The sequence below is a fragment of the Xenopus laevis genome, chromosome 3S (genome assembly GCF_017654675.1).
Source record: "Xenopus laevis strain J_2021 chromosome 3S, Xenopus_laevis_v10.1, whole genome shotgun sequence".
NCBI lineage: Eukaryota > Metazoa > Chordata > Amphibia > Anura > Pipidae > Xenopus > Xenopus laevis.
In genome coordinates this window covers 69,723,368-69,742,963 of record NC_054376.1, presented here as the reverse complement: position 1 = coordinate 69,742,963, position 19,596 = coordinate 69,723,368, and positions in this window count along the sequence as shown.

The window sequence follows — 19,596 nt, the reverse complement described above, 5'->3', positions numbered from 1 at the left end:
TATGAATGCTTAATAGGACATAAAGAAATTTCAAGGTATTCACACTAATTTTTGTGGTCACTAAATGGTAGGATAAACATTATTGTCAGTACCATCCATTTCATTAATGACCTTTTCATAAGATCAAGATTTTTTCCACATAAACTAGCCCTTTATATGTTGTTTACATTGACCAGGGATCCTCAACCTTTTGAACCTTTGAGCAACATTCAGAAGTAAAAGGAGTTGGGGAGCAACAGATGCATAAAAAATCTTCTTGGGATGCCAAATAAGTGCTGTGATTGCCCATTTGGTAACCCCTATGTGGATTGTCAGCCTACATTGAGGCTCTTTTTGGCAGTACATCTGTTTTTGTCACGTTCTGCACCCTAAATCCAGAACCCAAGCTAAGCTCCCTGGTCTCGGCTCTCACTTCTGCCTCTAACCGCCGCCTTTCACTTCGGGAGGAGCCCTTGGCTATCGGATGCTGCCAGATTTGAGAGAGGAGCTAAGCTAGCGGTTTTGGATGAGCAAAGGGGCACGATCGTCTCACCAGGATACTGGAAGGAAGAAAACCACCAGGAACAGGCAAGCCGGGCCAGCCCAAGCAGAGAATCATCAGACAGGCTAGATTCAGGGTTGGAGAGTGTAGAATAGTCAGCGGACAGTCAAATGATCAGGATTGGAGAGTTCAGAGTTAACAGGCAGGCAAGAGTTAGGATTGGAGAGGAACAGAATAGTCAAGAAGGCAGGCAAGGTCAAACACAGTAGATCAGATAGAATTCACTATGAATTAACACCCAGGAACTTTTCTAAATAGTACCTAACAACGGGCAATCATATACACACTGAATTCCCCTTTTATACTTTTTGAAATTCGCGCCCTAGCGCGTGACGTCATCACGTCGGCGCATAAACCAGGAAGCACCCCGGCACACACGTCATAGGGGAACCAGCACTGCAGGAGGTGTCCCTGCTAACCACTAGAGCACCAGGGAAGGCCACTGGGACCACCAGGGTAAGTGTTGATATTCTTTACAGTTTTTTATGCAACCAAAATGTGCCTCCAAGCCAGAAATTCAAAAATAAGCTCCTGCTTTGAGGCCACTGGGGGCAACATCCAAAGGGTTGGAGAGCAACATGTTGCACATGAGCTACTGGTTGGGGGTCACTGATATAGACTATCCAGTAATACCTTTTTCTAAGCTAGTGGACAAAAATATTAGCAAAGAGTTATAGGTTGACAGCTGCATCCATTGACAATCTTTTTTTCAAATATGATTGTTAAAAAGAAGAAAATAAATTAACTGATGTTGTACTGTATATCTGTAGAGAGGCAGATATACAGAGGCTTTGGATGTCAAAACTACACAACGGGTCTCACATTATACAACTTGTTAAATTTACAGAGCAGATCTATTATAAACATTAGATAGGTGTGTATGTTAAGCACTCTTGGCTGTAAAAATCCCTCTACTCTATGGTTCGAGTATAGAACCTAACCTAAATGTAAATAAGCCTGTCAGGTGGATTTACCAAGGATTTATATAATTACGTGGATACTACATACACAAATGTGGAGGTATACTTTTGAGGAATCTTTGGAACGAGATTTACAAAGAAACAAAGGGGCAAATTCACTAAGATTCATAGTTGCGCCAGGCGCAACTTCGCTGCGCTTCGCCGCACTTCGCCAGGCATAGTTTCGCCAGCACTCCGCAAATTCACTAAAATCCAAAGTTGCGCACAGGGGTAGCGTAAGGTTGCGAAGTTGCGCTAGCGTTGATTCGCTAAGTGAAGCGAAGTTACGATATCGAAGGTTAATTTGCATACGGCGCCAAATTCAAATTTCAATGGAGGAATACGTAGAATCACTACAAATGCCTGGGAAACCTTCAAAACATCAAATAAAATTTTTTTTTTGCCCTACACATGTGCCCACTGTATAGTTAAGTTGCCATGAGTTAGGAAATGTAGGGGGGAAGGAGGGGAGCCCCAAAAAAATTCTCGATCTTTTTCAGCCTATCACCCATAATATAGAAAACACGCCAGCGTTTTTTGGGACTTAGAAAAAATTTGAACTTTTTTGGAAACAATCCCTATCTACTCTATTGCGCTTTGCGGTGGCGAAGGAAGTCTAGCGTAAAAGGTAGCGTTCAGTACACTGCGCGCGTTAGTGAATTTGCGTAGTTACGTCCGTAGCGAAAATTCGCCAGGCGTAAGGGTGGGAAGTAACACTAGCGAATCTACGCCAGCGTTCGTTAGTGAATTTGCGAAGTAACGAAAATGCCCAACGCTAGCGAATTGACGCTAGCGTTCGGTGCTTCGGCGCTTAGTGAATTTGCCCCAAAGTGTACATGTATTTTTGAATAAATCCTAATCCTTTATTCAGTAATGAATCTTTCACAAAGATATAGTGGCAAAGAGTACTAGAACATATCTTTTTCCATAAAAGCTGGACAGCACTGCTACTTTTGCAGTATTCCTACTGCAATGCTATATAAATGTTAATATATGAAGTGTGGAAAATAAATGGAGTGCCTTAAGGCAAGAGTGAAGACCTTGGTGATAATCTGCTTAATGACAATTGATGTACAGAGCCTTTTAATGGGCACATATATAGGAAAAAAGACAAGGAATTGCATCTCTAGGGCTAACAATAGATTATTTAAGAGGCAGCACAAATGGTTATTAAATTATTAGAATAATTCATAAAGGAGAGAATTATGCCTTGGACAGTATTCTAAGACAATTTAATGAGAGATAATCTTCAATGACATTAGTATACAGTAGTTAGAGCTATAATGTACTGTATATTATACATCTATTGCATTATTTGGAGAAAACCATTTTACCTTAATAGCCATTCTCATTCAGCTGCATATGCCTGCTGAACTCGCCACAAGGCATGGCTTACAGTGAAAAATGAATTCACTAATCAAACAAATATATACAAATAGTGAGCTTAGTTACATGGCTCACAAAAACCTATTTAGATCATGACGTACTCTTCCCACTAACATACGGGTAATGTTTTAGAGTGGTGTATATATATATAATATTTTTATAAGCTTACCCCCTACACACATGGTTTCAGGGCAATAATTGTTCTGGTAATGTCTCCTTGGCACAGCTGGTGCTCCATAAAGTCATATATTTTGTGATTTTGTGCACAGTTGGGAATCAATGGCTCAGATTTTGTTCTACATTAAGTCCATAGCACTCCCTCCTTCCATGCTGGATCTTCCATAGTTCCAGAAGGACCACAGAGCTTTGTCACAATAGTATCCCTGTGGCCATTGTAATTAAACCAGTTTATTTTTTACAGTACTGCAATGCAGACATGTGTAGAATTATAGGCTCAAATTGTGCTATTAATAGAACTAAGATTTGGACAGTTGGTACAGTATGCTTGGAATTAACTTGATTTTCCAGACAATATACATGCTTGTTCTAGAAGGTTATGTGTGTGTCACATCTGTGTTACATAGAAATATGAGCCATTCTTCTTCTCAGAACACTAGCCAAAGCAGATGAGTTATTGATACAAGATTTGGTTTAGAGGGGCCATGAGGCCTGCTCACAGAAGAGATGATCACCAGGAAATTTATTTTTTACAGTGGGGTTATTAATATAAAATGGACACGAGGGAAAAGAGAGAAAATGGGGGGGGGGAATTTCTAAACGCATATAGCCAGACTGAGAGGAACATATTGTGATAGAAAATAACCAACTGGTCCATCCATCCATTAAAGTAACTATATATTTTATCATATATATTTTATCAAGTTCGCCGGCGAACAGTCCGCGACATCCCTATTTGGGAGTGATTTTGGTCTTTTCTTCATGTTAGTCAGATTGATGTTTGTTTGTGATCTTGATTTTTTAAAATGTCAGCAAGCTCAGAGGGAAGCTTAGAGGGATTGCTTAGTCTGTTACCAACAGCATGCTGAACATATGCCCAATGATTTGCCAAATCTCCTCACCCACCTGATACAGTTGTTTGGGCCAACTGCAGAATTTATTGTATTGCTTTAACTATATAGCTTTGATAAGGGGTAGGAGCTTCAATGCACTGAATGAGGATCCTGGCCCAAAGAAAAAAAGACATGTGACATGATATGTCTGTACTCACCACTGTGGCTCATAATGTGTAACTGCATATGTACTGGCAATAAATGCAAGATAATTAATCCCATTTCTATTGCTTTTCATAATCCTGAACTAATGCTTTCAAGTCCTTCCAGCAGACCACTCGATGAAAACAATTAGAGACCTTCCTGTGTTTCTCTTTTTGTATAAGGAAAAAGTAAAAGAATTAACAAATAAGTAATATGGCACAACTGACCCCTTTAATGCAACTAAAAACCTTAATTAGGAATAATTTTTTTAGATTTTTTGCTACCCAGACCAACTAGTACTGGATAGTGACCTTGCATTGCAAGGTTTCTGAGGATGTTGTAGGAGAGTTTTCTGATTCTCCAAAGTAGCTCTAGACTACTTGTTACTGATGAGCAAATCTGTCTTGTTTTGCCAAAAATTCAAGAAACTGCAAAACAATTTTGCCATGGTTTTGCTAAAACATTTTCATTTGGCAAAATACGAATCCATGACTGGTGAAAAAATTCACTCATACTACTGGTGTGAAGGTGAAACACAGCAACTAAATTCAGAGACTATGGCATAGATTTACTAAAATTCAGATTTCTGTTTTTTTCACAAATCATATTTTTTTCTCTAAAAATTCCTGTTTTTTTTATTTCTCTAAAACTCTAAAAATTCAAGATATATTAAGTGTAAAAAACACAAAAAACTAGAAAACAAAATGTCCCATAGAAGTAACTGGGAGCTATGCTGACCCTCTTGGATTTTTAAACAGTTTGGACTTTTAGATGTTTTTGGATTACAGCATTTTTTTTCTGTTTGTACTATTTATATTCAGATCTTTTAATAGCTTTCAGGGGTTTGGAGAAATATAATTTAATCATGGTTTGAAAAAACTCTAAAACAAATAAAAGTCAATCCTTCAATAAATAGACCTCCACGACTTCTCTTTGGATTGTGTAAATAGACAATACACTGAGCAATGAGTCTTTATATTTGGAAGCTATTTGCATGAACCATGACCAACAAAAGCATGCTAACCAACCAGTACTTCTGTGCAACATTTCCAGAGCATGTACTGTGGCTCCCATCTGAAATGCCTCGGAATACAGAAGATTGTTTGCTTGATAATAATATTGTTTCCAATAAACCTAAAACGACTATTTTTTACTCTGATTATTTTTCCAAGGTTTTCTGTGCCATAAGGGCAATGACATAAAGGCATTTTTTATTGATAATGCAGTTTGACTATTTATCATGGAATAACTATATTTTATTTTGCATTTTAAACAAAAAATAAGCAATAAAATTAACAAGAAATGATAAATAAACAATCGTACTTGACATTTGCAGAATGAGCTGGGTACAAGTGTTTGCATAAAATCATTGATTGTCGCGTCACATCAGAAGGCCCAGGGCCTCAAACAAACTCGTTATATTACAACTTGCAGTTAGAGTTTAGCTGTCTGATAGCAATACTTGGGGGTTAACATCCAGCCATGGGGTCCATATTTTCCCAAACTTAATAATAATTTAGCTGGGGCTGGATCCCAAAGTCTGGCCTCCCACGCGTGCTGCGTTGGTGAAAGCTGGTATGATTGGAATTGGGCATAGAATGCATGTCTCAATTGAAAATATCGAAACAGTTGAATGTCTTGCCAGTTAAGTTTGGTTTTTAGCTGTTCCAGGGAGGGGAAGGATCTGTCCACTAAGAGGTCTTCCAAGTGTCTGATCCCTAGAAGTGGCCAATAATGAAAATCCGCAAGTTGTACCAAGTGTGGCAGATTCGAATTTTTCAACAGAGGTGTTTTCCCTGATAATTTAGGGTTGGAGGTGGCACCTTTAGTGGCGCACTAGTATACTTTCATGAGAGATTCGCCTGAGACAACTAGTGCTAGTTGTGAGAAACACTCTGTTGGTCTAGAGGGCCGGCGGGGACGCCCGCCACGCTGCCTTGACTCCCCTTGTTTTCTGCCTGCACCCGGCCTGGTTTTGACTACGCTTTCTGTGTGCTCCTTGAACTGTGACCTTCTGCCCAAAAGACTTTGCTAACGATCGTGCCCCTCTGCTCGTCCAGAACCCTTAGCTTGGCTCCTCTCTTAATAAGACCTGGCGGCATCCAATTAGCCGAGGGCTCCTCTCGAGGTAAAAGGTGGATATTAAAGGTGGAAGCAAGAGCCGAGACCAGGGAGCCTAGCATTGGTTCTGGATTCTGGGTGCCGATCGTGACACTAGTACTTTGAGGCGATTTTTATTGGGAACAATGGAGGGAATTTGTTTGGCACATACCAAAGATCTCCTGGATTCCAGGTACTCTGGGTTGACATATTTGCAGTAATTAATAGATTGTTTATTTGGGTTCGCTCTACTAAAAATATGACATATTGCTTAAGCTGAAGTGCTAGTGAAGTATTATGGCCTGAATTGTGTAAATATTTGGAAGGTACTTACTTACCTGCCCAACCAAAACCACTCTTTGCATTAATATCAATGTAAAATTTCATAGTACACAAATACTACGGAGTATGATGTTATAAGAACTACAGGACTTGCTGCATTCAATATTTCTATACATATATATATATAAGTTGAATTTATCATTCACCACCCCATCCCATCACACCCAAAACTGCTAAAGATTTAGTATTAGATGTTTTGGGTATGCATATATCTAAAGGGTAATACTGCATTCTCTGTACCTAGATTGTTTATCTCATATCATGCTAATTCAGCAGGGCAATCTGCTCATTGATGCCAATAACAGGTTACAGAATATTACAGTAAAAAAAATAGTATGTGAAAAGAAAAGTATACCCCCAAAATGAATACTTGAGCAACAGATAGTTTATACCAAATGAAGTGGCATATTAAACTGGAATATATACAGTATTTAAGTAAATATTGCACTTACATCTCTTGCCTTGAACCACCATTTTGTGATGGTTTGTGTGCTGCCTCAGAGATCACCTCACCAGAAATACTACAACTCTAAGGGGCAGATTTACTATGGGTCGAATATCGAGGGTTAATTAACCCTCGATATTCGACTAGGAACTAAAATCGTTCGACTTCGAATATCGAAGTCGAACGATTTAGCGCAAATCCTGCGATCGATCGAAGGATTATTCGTTCGATTGAACGATTAAATCCTTCGAATCGAACGATTCAAAGGATTTTAATACAACGATCGAAGGAATATCCTTCGATCAAAAAATCACAGGCAAGCCTATGGGGACCTTCCCCATAGGCTAACATTGACTTCGGTAGCTTTTAGCTGCCGAAGTAGGGGGTCGAAGTTTTTCTTAAAGAGACAGTACTTCGACTATCGAATGGTCGAATAGTCGAACGATTTTTAGTTCGAATCGTTCGATTCGAAGTCGAAGTAGTAGTCGAAGGTCGAAGTAGCCCATTCGATGGTCGAAGTAGCCCAAAAAACACTTCGAAGTTCGAAGTTTTTTAAATTCGAATCCTTCATTCGAGCTTAGTAAATCTGCCCCTAACTGTAACAGGAAGAAGTGTGGAAGCAAAAGACAGAACTCTGTCAGTTAATTGGCTCATGTGACCTAACAAGTATAGTTTGTTTGGTATGTTTGTGTGCACAGTGAATCATACGATCCCAGGGGGCTGCCCTTGTTTTTTAAAATGGCAGTTTTCTGATTATATGAGAAAACATAAAATCAGAAAACTGCCTACATTGTTTGAGGGGTATAGTTTTCCTTTAACTCTACAAAACAGCTAATGCTCTGCTCTATCACATAACTTATAGCTTCACCATATGTTATTACTCAGCCATTCTTGTCTCTTACACAGAGGCCTAATCAAAGAGGCCTATTTCTAGTCATTGGATTACTCAGCATTCAGAATCGCCAGAAATGAGAACACATTTCTGCCAAGAAGTGGGAAATTAGATTTTATCATTTGGAAACACAATTTCTCCAGGATCATGTCACTTCCACTTACTTTCTTGATCCAAAATGAAGGCTGGGAGAAAGGAAGGAGATATACCTGTACATTGCTTAATGCCTTATTGAACAAATATTTAAATCTGCTTTTCAGCTGCTTTATTAGTTGGCTCATTATAGTGATATATGTCTAGTTTAAGCCCACTGCTTTTGAGATCTACATTGGTAAATAGATGGTTATGCTTAAAACAAGTCTTTGTTAGGTGAAAAGGGATGTTCTACCATTCAGTAACTGTAAAAAAAAACTGTAACAAAATGTGCCTGCAATTTAGAGGAAGTTGCACATTCTTAACAAGTAGCTCAGACAATGAAGGACTTAAAATAACTTCTACTCTTGAAAAACAGAACAAGCCAGCATCAGTTTGTTTTAGGCTCTTGGTATGACTGCTTAAATACATGTAGCTTTCTTGTATTCAGCCTTCATATATATATATATATATATATATATATTCATATCAGTTTCTGTTGGGCATGGAGAGAACATTAGCTGCAGTTTCAAGTAGTCCTCTAGGAGGTTTTTGGACAGCTAAGAGTTGGGCTTTATTTACAGTTGGGTTGGGGACTATGTCCTTTTCCCAGGTCAAAGTATTTCCCTCTCAATTCAGTAACTGGCCAGGGGTGTCAGGGTTCCCTACTCTGTAAAAGGGAAGATCCTACATATTCTGTATCTTTGGTCCTCACTAGCTGGAGGTGGTCTGATGAGGGCCTGAGGCAGAGGCAAGCCTCAGTAAGTGAAGTTAGTGCTAGGTATGCTTTGTATTATCTTGCTCTAGGAGTATGAGGCAGGATCAGGATAGTTAGTAAAGTATCCAGAGGATCCAACAAGGAAACCAGGAAGGGATAGTACCGTGATGGGGCACCCACTAGTAAAGGGACTTAAGTATATAGGCTGAGGAATAGGAGATTCTTGGAGTAATACACCACTGTGAGCATTACCTAGTGCTACTTTACTGATCTGTATACCTATCTACAGCTAAAATTGTAACAATAACACCCGAGTGATGAAGTGTTTTATTACTTTAAAGGACATTTAAACCCCCCATAAAAATGTAACCAGCGAACACTCTTTTTGAAGTCTTTAAATACCTGCCACTCCAGTTGTTAAATTGTTAATACTAAGGCTGCAGCATCCACTTAAAGGAGAAATCAACCCGTGGGGGGAAAAAACCCTACCAACCACCCCAGGTAGCCCTCCCTCCCTCCTCCTCCCAGGCTAACTACCCCCCCCCCCCGGGGAGATGCCCCATACTCCATATTACCCCTCGGCGCAGATTCTTCCAGCGAAGTTCCACGGGTCCATCTTCCAGCTTCCTGGTAAGCTGACTGAGAGATCGTCAATTTCCCTGTAATTCCGCGCATACGCAGTTGTCGCAAACCGGCAAACTGCTTCAACTGCGCATGAGCAGAAATACTTATCTCTCAGTCAGCTTACAGAAGAACTTCGCTGGAAGAATCTGCACTGAACGGTAAGTATGGAGTATGGGGCATCACCCCAGGGGGGGGTAGTTAGCCTGGGGGGAGGACGGAGGAAGGGTTACCTGGGGTGGGGGGTAGGGGTTTTTTTCCCCCACAGGTTGATTTCTCCTTTAATCACTTTGGATTCCTTCTCCTCCTATAACTCACTTGGCCCCTTCCCTTGGAAATTTACTTTGGATGTTGGCTACTGAACATGCTCAGTTCTTCTCAACTCAATTACTAAACATGCCCTTTATTCTAACAGCCAATGAAGAGATGGCATTGCTGGTTCCTATAGAAACTCTGTTATAGCTGTCTGATCCTTTCTTCTCCTAACCTCTTCTCCTGAGCTCAGCTTAACCATTAGTGTTAAAGGAAAACTATACCCCCAAAATGAACACAAGCAACAGATAGTTCATATTATATTAAGTGGCATATTAAAGAATCTTACCAAACTGGAATATATATTTAAGTAAATATTGCCCTTTTACATCTCTTGCCTTGAGCCACCATTTCGTGATGGTGTCTGTGCTGTCTCAGAGATCACCTGACCAGAAATACTTCAACTCTAAGGGGCAAATTCATCAAGGGTCGAATTTCGAGGGGTTAAATCCCTCAAAATTCGACTGGGGAATAGAATCAAATAGAATCGAATAGGCAATTCGGGCGAATTTACGCGCTGGCGAATAGTCGAATTGGCGACTATTCGCCAGGCGAATAGGCGCTTGATCGAATATTCGCTCGAAGGATTTTCATTCGATCTAATGCCTTTTTATTCGATCAAAAACTTGGAAAACAAGCCTATGGGACTTTCCCATAGGCTTTTAAAGCAATTCGGTAGGTTTTAGGTGGCGAAGTAGGCAGTCGAAGTATTTTTAAAAGAGACAGTACTTCGACTATCGAATGGGCGAATAGTCGCAGCATTTTTGCGCTCAATCCAGTACTTCGACTATTGAATGGCGAATAGTCGCAGCGTTTTTACGCTCGATCTATTCAAATCATTCTACTCAGGCGAATTTACGCCAATTCGATAGTCGAGGAGCACAAAAATTCTAAGTTTTTTTACTTCGAATCCTTCACTCGAAGTAAGTGAATCAGCCCCTTAATAACTGTAACAGGAAGAAGTGTGGAAGCAAAAGACACAACTCTGTCTGCTAATTGGCTCATGTGACCTAAAATGTATAGTTTGTTGGTATGTTTGTGAGTACAGTGAATCCTACGATCCCAGGGGGCGGCCCTTATTTTTTAAAATGGCAATTTTCTATTTATGATTACCCAATGGCACATACTACTAGAAAAGTATATTATTATGAAAATGGTTTATTTACATGAAGCAGGATTTTGCATATGAGCTGTTTTATGCAATATCTTTTTTATAGAGACCTACATTGTTTGGGGGGTATAGTTTTCCTTTAAGTCTAAGCAGGACTGTAGGGTAAATACATGGTGATGGCAAAACAAGCCTACTGAGTTTTCACATATTTCCATAACAGAAAAGACCCTTATCCAAAAACACCCAGGCCTCAAGCATTCAGAATAATATATTGCATATCATTGTGAGGGTTGCTATGAGTTCCTACACAATTCAGCACTTAAAAGGGTGGTTCACATTTATGGTAACTTTTATTTTGTTATAAAATGGCCACTTCTAAGCAACTTTTCAGTTGGTTTTAATTATTTATTTTTTATAGTTTTACAGTTATTTCCCTTTTTCTTCTGACTCTTTGCAGCTTTCAAATGGACGTTGTTGACTCCCTTCTAAAAAACAAATGCTCTGTGAGGCTACAAATGTATTGTTATTGTTACTGATCTTTCTATTCAGCCCCTCTCCTATTCATATTGCAGTCTCTTATTCAAATCAATGCATGGTTGCTAGGGTAATTTGGATAAGCTCTTACCCTCCTGAAAACCAATCAATCATATAATTAAAATTAAATTCTGTTTTAACTTTTGGACAGATTCCTCATATGTTATGCTAAATCCTTTGCTTTCATGAGGCTGTTAAGTGTTTGGCCATAGGAGATGGAATGTGTGTTTAAGGGCTCTTACTCACGCTCGTTTTTACCTGCGCTCCCGTGCATTCCGTTTTTCGGCGTTCAGCCGCAGGGGAGCGCAGGAATAGACGCATTTCATTATTTCAAATGGGGCTGTACTCACACAGGCGCGTGTAGGAGCCGAACGCAGGAAAAATGCAGCATGTTGCGTCTCAACCTGCGTTCGGCGCCTACATGCGCCTGTGTGAGTACAGCCCCATTTGAAATAATGAAATGCGTCTATTCCTGCGCTCCCCTGCAGCTGAACACCGAAAAACGGAACGCAGGGGAGCGCAGGTAAAAACGCGCGTGAGTAAGAGCCCTAAAGCAAGGTCAGTTTTATTTTAATTATGCAGTGGTGCAGCTGTACAGTGCCGATCAGGGCCGGAACTAGGGGTAGGCAGAGTACCCGCTTTTGGCGAAGTTGTCGGGGGGCGCACTTGAAGGGGATTCATGTAAATAAACCATTTTCATAATAATATACTTTTCTAGTGGTATGTGCCATTGGGTAATCATAAATAAAAATAATAAAAAATAAAGGTTGCCCCCTGGGTTCATATGATTCACTGTGCACATAAATATGCCAAACAAGCTATACTTCTTAGGTCACATGAGCCATTTAACAGAGTTCTGTCTTTTTCTTCCATACTTCTTCCTGTTACAGTTAGAGTTGTCAAATTTGAGTTCTTAAAGAGCCAGTGTATGATACATTTTTGAAAATCGAATTCGAATTTTTAAAAAAACTCAAATCGAATTTAAACAATTCCCTAGTCAAATTTGACAGTTTTGGCTATAAAAAAACTTGAAAATTATTCCCACAGTGTTAAAGCCAGAGACCCGAAACTTGGCACCATGGGTCACTGGGGTTAAAATTTTGAAAAGTGGGCGGAGTCTACCACAACCAATCAAATATTATCCATTTGTTTAAATGGGAAAAGTTAAAACTGTCGCCGCTCTTAGATTGTTAATGGGAGGGTCCTCAAACTTGGCACAGTTGGTCACTGGAGGACCGGGATCAAAATCTGGAAAAGTGGGTGGAGCCAAAAACAACCAATCAGATTTCTTTGATGATTTAAATGGGGAAAAATTTAAATTGCTGCCATTTGCACGTTATTGATGTCATGGACCTCGAATATCACAAATGTGGTCACTGGGTGTTTGCACTTCAAAGTTAGGAAAAGTGGGTGGAGCCACCAACAACCAATCAAATGTCATTCATTGATTTTCAATAGAAAAACATAAAATTGCTGCCATTTTTACATGTTAAATGTCATGATTCCGAAACCTTAAAGTGTTAGTCACTTGGTGACTCTGGTTCAGAATTAGGAAAAAAGGGGGCGGGGCAACAACAGCCATTCGGATTTCAGCCATTGACCTTCATGAAAAACGCCAAATTGCTGCTATTATTACGGCGTAAATGCCAAGTGTCCCAAACTCAGCACAATTACTCACTGGGTGACTGTGGTTAAAATTTAGGAAAAGTGGGCGGAGCCAATAACAGCCAATCAGATTTTACCTATTGACTTCAATGTAAAAGTTTCAAATACTGCCATTCTCACAGTTTTAAAGCCAGAGGCCCCAAACTTGGTACAGACCATGACTGGGTGACTGGGGTTAAAATTCAGAAAATTGGGTGGAGCTTAAAACAGTCAATCAAATGTTACCTATTGCTAATCAATGTCAATAGATAAGTTGCTGCCATTCTTTCACAGTTAATGACAGGGACATCAAACTTGGCACAGTCGGTCACAGGGGGACTCATGTGACCTATACTTCTTAGGTTACATGAGCCATTTAACAGAGTTCTGTCTTTTTCTTCCATACTTCTTCCTGTTACAGTTAGAGTTGTCAAATTTGAGTTCTTAAAGAGCCAGTGTATGATACATTTTTGAAAATCGAATTTTTAAAAAAACTCAAATAGAATTTCAAAATTCCCTAGTCAAATTTGACAGTTTTGGCTATAAAAAAACTTGAAAATTAGAATTTTCACTTCGACCCTTGATAAATCTGCCCCTTAGTGTGACTTAAATAGTAGTCACTAATCATATGTTGCTTCCTATTAGTAATACATCTCTTATATATAAAATATAAGCGTGTATTAAACATAGCTAATGTATTATTTGTCGCCTGCTTGTGTTGATCTAGGTACTATACTGCTTTAGAAAATGCTGCAAATGACTTGGAGATAATTAAAATGGAAGTTTTGTTCAAGTGTCCCTTTGAGATTGTTAATTATATGACTTTTATAGGACTGATGTATTGATTCACAGAGAGTTACAGTCTCATTTCATATTTATAGCATCAATATAGAGATGGTTTTAATCTCCATTCTGCCAATTTCTTGCATTAGGTTTTCATCTGCCTGGCGTATGTATGAATGAGATCTGTACAATAGTGCGCCTGGTACTTTTTATGAATTTTCTGTAACATATTATTATCAACTTTATCATGCGAAAATATTGACCAAGTCACTAAGTAACATTGTCAGATGTATCAATCTATATTTCCAGTGGTACAAATGCATATAATAAGCAGTATTAACACAGACATTATGTAGCTTAAAATTTAATGCATTCATTTTTATTTGAAAAAGGGACTAATATTAGACGGCCACCAATGTACAGCAGCTCATATATGTGTGGTGTTACGTTTTAATGTTGACTAGGAATGTATCAAATCCAGTTTTCTGGGATGTGGCTGAATATGCAAGCACAAGGGAGGGGTTTAAAAAATCTGGGCATAGAGTGAGGAAAAATTTTCCTTAACTGCTGACTTAAATCATGTAATTTTAAGGATTCAGATGCATCTTGCCAGGCACTTCAATCTGCCTGAACTGGATTCCTGCTGAAAAAGCCCAAACTCATCACTAGTTTTGATGTTAAAAACAAGGGTGCTGTTCAATTAACATAGGTACTAAACTTCACCAGAGCAGTTACCATAGCAACCAAAACAGATCTTTGCTTTCATTTTGTAACTTGAATTAGCCTGGTCAAAGCTATTTGCTGATTGGTTACCACTGGGCAAATAAGCACCTAAGTTTGTAAAACATCTTTCAGATTTTGAGGCTTAGTAAAGAGTGATACTAAATTAGCAGTAATTTTTACTGCTGTTAGTGAATCTATGCCTCTCTCACCCTTGCCCAAGGGCTGTATTTAGGCCTGTGACTGCCATAGACATAGGACATGAGGCGCATTTGCAGTAAAGTTTACATATGAGCTGATTGCAAAGAGAGGGTAACCCACTCCATGATTATTTCCTATACATGGATCCAAGCACCCTGGGTTTTTCCGTTCCTGTAAAGTGAATATAGCTCTGTCTTGCCCCAAAGCATGCATAAATCAGAGATTTCAGATGTCACTTTCTCTACTGACATACACAATTCTAAAGCCAATAACTGGCCAGATTAAGGCTGAAAACAGACACATGCCCATCAAGTTTGACCTTTATGTTCAAGTAAAGGTGGCCATAGATGTAGGGATCTCTCCCAGATATGCCCACATTGAGGTGGGTGATATCGGGCTGATACAATAGGCCCTAGGACCCAGCGATCTGATCATAATGCACCTGATACGGGCGGTTGGATCAGGACCGCATAAACGCACAAATGCGTTTTTAACCTGCCCGATCACAATCTGGCTGACTTTCGGCCAGATATCGATCGGGGAAGCCCTGTCGGATGGCCCAACACACGGGCCAATAAGCTGCCGACTCGGTCTGTCTGCAGCTTTTATTGGCCTGTGAATGGGGGCCTTAATGCTCCCAAATAAGTCGACGAAAGCAAACAAACAAACAAAAAATCTAATGAGCAATTATTCCACCCCCCTGGATCAACACTGTACTAACCCATACTTACAGCCTTTTCTCTTGCAACAGAAGTTGAGTCTCTTCCTCTTAAGTAATCAAAGAAAATACAAAAAAAATAAGCACAGAGATAAGCACATGACAAATGTTTGCTTCTAAAACACTTAACACTAATTTTCAGTTAATTTGCATTGATTTGCTCCTGATTTGAATCATGCAAATTTCAACTTAAATGCTTATATCATTTATATGGATGTCACTGAAAGTATTTGAGACCTATGCAAAGTATGCAACATCCATACACATAAGTAAAGCACGTACTAAGTACCTGACATGCCGCGACTGCTGTATATGGTACTGTAGTGCTGCTGTCAGTTACAAAATGTGCCCAGTGCAGTAACACTAGCAACATCTGCAAAGTGAAGAGATGGGTTAAGTGGTAGGTATCTCTCGTAGGGGTAGATTCACTAACCAGCGAAATGTCACCAGCGACCGCTTCTCACCCATCTCTACACATAACCAGGTGAAAATGCTCTAAATTCTTTACTAAAAAAATATACCAAAATGTAGAGTTTCGTCGTGGGCACTGAGTGCTGGCGACTTTTCTAGCGTTACTTCGCAATGTGAGCAATTCAAAGTGAAGATGCGTTAATTCTGCCTAGTGCAAATTTGCTAGAGGTCTTGCTCTTAGGCTACTTTGTATACGGTGAAAAATTTAAAGTTGAATGGACGTCTTTATATTATATGTTGCAGCAAATACATCGCATTTCCACTGTTAATTACACATGTCCAGGGAACCTTAATAAAGACAATAGAGTTGTTATAATGCCCTACACATGAGACCACTGTATAGTTAATGTTCCATATGTTAGAAAATGTATGGGGGAAACCGGTTACCCAAAAACATTTTTTAGAACTTTTGCAGGCTATCACTCTGAAAAAAGGAAAAGACGCCAGCGTTTTTTGAACTTTGATGCTTTTTCCAATCACAGAATATGATATAAGTAACAGAAGATTGCGGAATATCTATGCATTTCAGTGCACGTCGCCTGGTCTGAGCTGGCGAAGGCAAGTCGCCATATATATTCGCCATATATATATATATATACATATATAGTTACATAGTTAAGTTGGGTTGAAAAAAAAACCAAAGTCCAACAACTTCAACTCCTCCAAATGAAACCCAGCGCACATACTAACACACCCACTGAAACTATATATAATATAAATCTGACCATATTACTTATATATATCTCAATATCTATATTAATTGTAGATTTTAGTATCACTATAGTTTTGGATATTATGCTTGTCCAAGAAATCATCCAAGCCCCACTTAAAGGCATTAACAGAAATATTGACAGTATGGTAAACGTTTAATGCTTGCCTTTATCTTGTGGAAAGGTTACCAGAACAAATGATTGAAATTAGGTTACCTTCTACCCCAGGCCAGTTCACCTCTTTAAAAAATGCCAAACCACATTCCTCCCTACTATCCATTCTATCCCTTGCCAGGTGCAAGTCCAGTAAATTAAGGGCTGAAAAAATATTACATTGTGAAGGAGCCTAGCCCAGGAAGTAGCAAGGGATACTTGGGAACAAGGAAGAAAATTGTGGTGTTGCACTCTTTTGTCTTTTGGAATATAGCCAATGCTACCCCTATGTAGAAAATGTGCCTTTCAAATGGATGGTTCTCCTTCAAATTAAATTCAGCACATCTGAGGCCTTCACATCTGTCATAATTTTAAGTTGTGAGAAGCATACAAGGATATGAATGTATCCTTTGTAGAACTAGAACAGCTAATTTGACTGAAAAGAGCTAACAAACAAATATACAGTAAATGTGTGACCAAACTAAGAATGCAAGAAAAAAAATCAGTGAAATCTGCATTCCACCTTATGTTCACAGAGACATGCAAGGAACAAAACGAGGAGAGAGTGAAGTAGTACATCACAGGAATGTAACTGGTTTATAGCCCAGGGGTAAATGTCACACTAAATACAGTAGTGAGGGAATACCAAGGAATTTACAGCTTTCTTTATCTTGTTCTGTATTTCATTCATCCTACTGGCATTGGGGGGAGGATGTCAGTGGCTTTAGTAGTTAAGCAACAGCAATAATATGCTGCATGACTTTTGCACTGTAAATACACACAGCAGCTGCCTATGTTTTCCGACCCACTGTGTTTACTTTTGTTTCATTTTATGACATATCTGTTTTTCCATAAAATCAACTGGGCTTGCTGCATTTTTTTTTCTCTTGAAGTTGTTTCGCTAGTCCCGATTCCCAAATCAGAATTCCTTGTACAAAATTCTATCTGGGGTTAAATACCTTGGAATCTTGCTCCAATTAGCATAATCTGTTTATTTTAACCAGCATGGGGTCAGAAAAATCCGAGCACCCCTCACTACACTGCATACACAATGTTACTCTTCATATGCTTTGGTATTGTGTCTTTTGTGTGAACCAGAACATCCAAAGAAAACTGTAGCACACCGATCAAACTTGTCTTGTGAAGAAAAGTGTTTTTATTGGCTCACGGCAGACATAAAGTTTGGCAACGTTTCGGGCAACGCAGGGCCCTTTATCAAGCCTTGCGTGGCCCGAAACGTTGCCAAACTTTATGTCTGCCGTGAGCCAATAAAAACACTTTTCTTCACAAGACAAGTTTGATCGGTGTGCTACAGTTTTCTTTGGATGTTCCAGTTATTTGGACCTTGAGCAGGAGGTCCTGTGGACTGTTTAGCACCCGGCACCCGAGAGGGTAATTACGTTCAGGTGAGCACTCTAATTCTGTGTGGAATTGCTTTTGTGTGAACCAGTTGATGCCCAAGCGTGTTGTGTGTTTATTAAAGATGCTTCTAAATGTTTGGACACCCCAGAAATATATATATAAATATATGGGAGGACCAAGATCTTTGTCTGTACTTCTTGTTGTTTCTCCTTCTCCCAATTTTAACAAATGCCTGCAAGTTTTAAGGACCTTTTAATTTTCATGGGCAAGTTATGGTAAGGCCGGCATCTTGGAAAAGCAGTCAGCATAGCAGTCTTATGATGGATGAATTGACACTGGCAAATGCCACCACTCAAATAAAAAACTTAATGGATTCTGGGGAGAATTGTTATCCAAAGGAGAGAGAGTCAAGACATCAAGAACTCCACACTGAACCGAAAAAGGAATTTTAAAGGAAATCATCCCAGGAGTGAGATGTTTACCACCAAAAGGAATTTCAAAGAATCAGCAAACTAATTGATTCTCTGGATGTGTCATTAAGAACTGTATTAAAAGAAAACAAGGGGGAGTTAAAAGAAGAGACCATATGTTTTAATACAACCATAAGTATTTTTATTGGTACACAATGTAAGTGCTCTGACACAGGCATTTTTGTTTTAAATTGGATGTGCATGTCAAACATGGGTCTGAATGCACCAAAATGCATTATATTCTGCCTGGTTGTACTCCCACACACCTGAATCCCCTTAATTTATCAATAAATCTCCTCGAAAAAAATCTGGAAAAAATTGTGCCTTAATTTGAATCATGCAACTTTTTTGGATAATCGTCCCAAAAACTGGACTTTACTGAATTGTTGCCTCAACAATTGAATTTAATGGATTATGATACAAAAAACAGCTTCAAACAGCTTCAAACAGCCCAAAACTATCAAGAATCCTGAAGGTATAAAACATATTCCAATTGTTAAAGGGACCATCTGCCACTGACTTCTATGTAATTTTGACAGGTTTTAGCTGGAGTATTATTGGATTTAGATTTTTAGCAGCTTCGGAGCATAATACATCTTGAAAAATTCAAGTTTTTTCTCCTCTAAAAATGTAAGTTTTTCCCTTTTAAAAAACTCGACCAGAAAAATGTAAGGTTTATTAGGCCCCTCCCCCATGGTCTCTCATTTTACCCGACAGCACAGGTCTGATATTTACATTTATTGGAGAATTAGATATACAATTACTATTACATGTATCTTTTTGTAACAATGGGATAGTCTTAACAACTATATGCCCCAATTAACAACTAAAAATAATTTACCATTTATAGAGGCAAATCATAATGCTTTTAGGATTTTGTATTGCAGAAGGAGAGTGCAGGAACAGTTATAATGTGCACACTGGTCTAGCAGTGATGTGGATATCACAGTAATTATTGATACATAGATTCCCTTTGCAAAATGAATCCTCTTTTGCACACATATAGTACAGGCCTTAATTATGCTGATAATGTTACTCTTGGACTCATACAGTAGTG